The sequence below is a fragment of the Sinocyclocheilus anshuiensis genome, unplaced genomic scaffold (assembly GCF_001515605.1).
Source record: "Sinocyclocheilus anshuiensis isolate Anshui unplaced genomic scaffold, SAMN03320099.WGS_v1.1 scaffold96, whole genome shotgun sequence".
Lineage (NCBI taxonomy): Eukaryota > Metazoa > Chordata > Actinopteri > Cypriniformes > Cyprinidae > Sinocyclocheilus > Sinocyclocheilus anshuiensis.
In genome coordinates, this window is record NW_015554094.1 from 293,903 (window position 1) to 297,553 (window position 3,651).

General features: G+C 36.4%; 1 long non-coding RNA gene across 1 annotated transcript; it reads left to right on the forward strand.

Moving 5' to 3' along the window:
* Positions 1-575: 575 nt before the first annotated feature.
* On the forward strand, positions 576-1,736 carry LOC107669432 (uncharacterized). The gene is made up of 3 exons (XR_001631986.1): positions 576-746; positions 1,579-1,635; positions 1,705-1,736. It is a non-coding gene; the product is annotated as an uncharacterized LOC107669432 (long non-coding RNA).
* The last annotated feature ends 1,915 nt before the right edge of the window (positions 1,737-3,651 follow it).

A 3,651-nucleotide genomic window follows, 5' to 3' on the forward strand; every position in this document is an offset into this window, starting at 1 on the left:
CTAACAACACCCTAGCAACCACATAGCAACACCCTACCAGCCATAATACCACAAGCAAATGCCTAACAACACCCTAGCAACCACATAGCAATACCCTATCGCCATTATACCACGAGCAAGTGCCTAACAACACCCTTGTGATACAATAGCAACTAAATAGCAATGCCAAGGCAAGTTTCAAAAATTCAATTTTAATGTTTCTAGGAACAGATTTAGAATGTTATGAGAGTGAAAAAATAATTACATGATTGTCATTTCTGACAGAATTATTATTATTATAATTCTTATGTTAAATGTTAAAATTGTTACATTTTAACGCAAGTTGGCTCTAATATTTGTTGTGTGTTTTCTCAGCTTTAGGTGGTTGGTTATGTAAAAAAATGATTAGGAGACGAGTCTCAAGCAGAAATCCAACATATTTATCATGTTTTTGCAATATTGCAGTAGCTTTTCCAGTGTGCCTATTGATTGTTTCTGGGCATATCTGGAGTTTAGAGATGTTACTGGGTGTAGTTCAGTGTAAAATGAAGCATGTATCAGAGCTAATTGCTCTTCACTGGCCCATGTAGAGTTCAGTCCTGACTCAGCAGGAGTGTCAACTTGTAGATTTAGACAACTGGAAACTACAAGGACATAATCAAAAACAGAAAACCGTGGTTCCCAGGAAGCACCACTCTGTCTCACCAAGAGACATTTGAAAATGACTACGAACGCTGAAGAATCTTCAGGAGATGGAGAATCGTAAGGTTGTTAGCTGTATTCTGCTTTATTTTATTGCATTTGGTTGATGTCTGCAGTGCTGGTTAGTAACTGATGACATGTAATCTGGATTACGTAGTCAGATTCCAAAAATTAAGGAATTGTAATTATATTAGATTTTAAAATGCTCATAATCAGATTACAGTTACTTTATGGGTTACATGAATTCAGATTATTCACACAATGGCAGTAAATTATTTATAATTGATTGATTCTCCCCAATTCTTTTTTCTTTTTAAATTTTTTGTCAAACCACTTTGACCTAAAACATTTACCTGAAGTCCCTCTGAGATTTAAAGTGAATATTTCAATAGTTTAACAACACATTTGCTTGTTCTCTGATGTTGGCTAATGACCATACATTTTATTTCTCTTTTTTTTTTTAAAATATAAAAATAATGCCATTTAAATCTATAAACAAGGCATGTCAAAAGTAATCTAAAAAGTAGTCCAAAAGTAGTCAGAAAACGTAGCCTAAAATGAGTAATCTTGAAAATTGTAGTCAGTAATGTAATCAATTTGTAATTTGTAATCCGTAACAGACTATAATTTAAGTAATCAACCCAGCACTGTATGTCTGTTATGCTTCTGACCATTTCAATGACCAGTTAAACAAATACAGGCACATATGGTTGTGGAAATTCCAGCCACTTAAAAGCAAACACCATTGTTATCCAGGATGTTTGCTGTAGAGGAACATCTTAAAATCGTAGAAAAACACACCTAGATGAACCAAAATAAAGTTTACGGCAGCTAAAATTCTTCATTGATGTGACATCACAAATCAGATCTCTTTACTTTCACATTTCTTTCTCCTAGACACCAATGAGATGAAATGAAGAGTTTGCCTAAGTCTCAACAATATCTCAAACTATGGTCAGAAATGCTAAAATATCCACTTTAAAACTCTAACTGTGTCAACTATTGATTAATTCATCTCCTAAGGAATTGTAGGATGAATGTCTGAGACATTTAAGTATAACGCAACATGACTCCATCAAGCTGTGCAAGAGAAACCTCTGAGCAATAAACTTTCCTTCTGGGCTGGCCCATTAGACTTTCTCTTGATCTTTGGTCTTTCATTAACCATTCCCTTAAGTCAGGGGTGTCAAACTCAATTCCTGGAGGGCCGGAGCCCTGCAGAGTTTTGTTCCAACCCTGCTCCAGCACACATACCATGTAGTTTTCAAATAAGCCTGAAGGACTTGATTAGTTGGATCAGGTGTGTTTAATTAGGGTTGAACCTAAACTCTGCAGGGCTCCTTGCCCTCCAGGAACGGAGATTGACCCTTGCCTAAAGTGAAGAACTGTTGGAAGAATTGGTCGAACACAGACCAATGTTTCTTTGAAAAATTCAGAAAAATATCACAGCATTTGTTTGTGATCAGCACTCACTCTGAAAACTGCTTTGCTATATTGTCTTCCGCTTGGATAACTGATATGTTTGGCATGGAATGACTTTGGAAGTAAAGCTGGGTTTCACAAATCTTAAGAAAAGCAAATATACAGCTATGTTATTATTTTAAGGGGATTTAACAATAAATCTTTAATCACTCCCTGGGGAAAAGAGAATTTTGACATGCATGCTTAGACTAGAAATGACTGAAAGAAAAACAGCCTTTAAACTATTGTTTCGTACTCTACAAATATTTGAAAGATGGTTTATTCTGAGAGCACTAACTGAACTGAAACAGTCTGAGCTCCAAATGCTTAGATCTGTCAGTGATTGATTGGGTGAGCACTCTACCAATCTGGGCCCGTATTCACAAAACATTTGATCTTACCACTAAGAGTTCTCCTAAATAGCAGTAAAAGTTTTTAGCTAAGAGTTTTCTCTTAAAACCTATTCACAAAGCTGCTGAGACAAACTTTTACTACGGAATAGAGAGAAGTCTTAAAGGTTTAGATCACCCAAAAATGAAATGTGTGACATCAGTGGTTCAACTGTAAAGTTATGAAGATACGAGAATACCTTTTTGTGCAAAGAAAACAAAAATAACGACTTTATTCCACATTTTCACTGACCCAGATCCGGCGTGATGACATCATTACGCCGGATCTGGGTCAGCGCCGCCACACGCTCGCGTCATGATACTGTTGTGAACTCGCGTCCACAAGAGACGCAGTAGAGAATTCTCTCTCTACGCAAAAAAGTATTCTCGTAGCTTCGTAACTTTACAGTTGAACCACTGATGTCACACGGATTACTTTGTCGATCATCTTGGTACTTTTCTGGACCTTGAACGTGGTAGTTACTTTGCTGTCTATGGGAGGGTCAGAGAGCCCTTTTCTTCAAAAATATCTTAAATTGTGTTCCAAAGATGAACGAAGGTCTTACGGGTTTGGAACAACACGAGGGCGAGTAATTAATGACAGAATTTTCATTTTTGCTAAGAGTAAGGGCGGGGTTGACCTCGTTGCTATGGATGATGTCAGCGTGCTTGCTAACTATGCATACAGTGATTGGCTGATAGGGGAGGGGTCTCTGTCAGAGATTTATTCATAGAAATATTGTAGAGCACGATGTTGCCATATATATGGGTTTAAAAATAAAAATGTTGCCACATTCAAATAAAGATTTTAAAATGCAGACTAAGTGTCACTAATTAAACAAGAAGAAAAAATAATAATTTTTGGAAATATAAATTGTGACATTATAAATGTCTTTACTGTCACTTTTGATCAATCTAGTGGCTCCTTGCTGAATAAAATCTAACTGACCTCAGTTGTTTTTTGCTAAATGCAGCAGGCTTGCACACTTAAACTGTTTAATGCAAAGTATATTTCTCAACTAACACTGTCCTAAGTGTATGCTTTAGATAAGCAGCATCAGCTAAATAACTCAAAACCACATAGAGAAAAATACACACATATACACACAGGCTTGGGGCT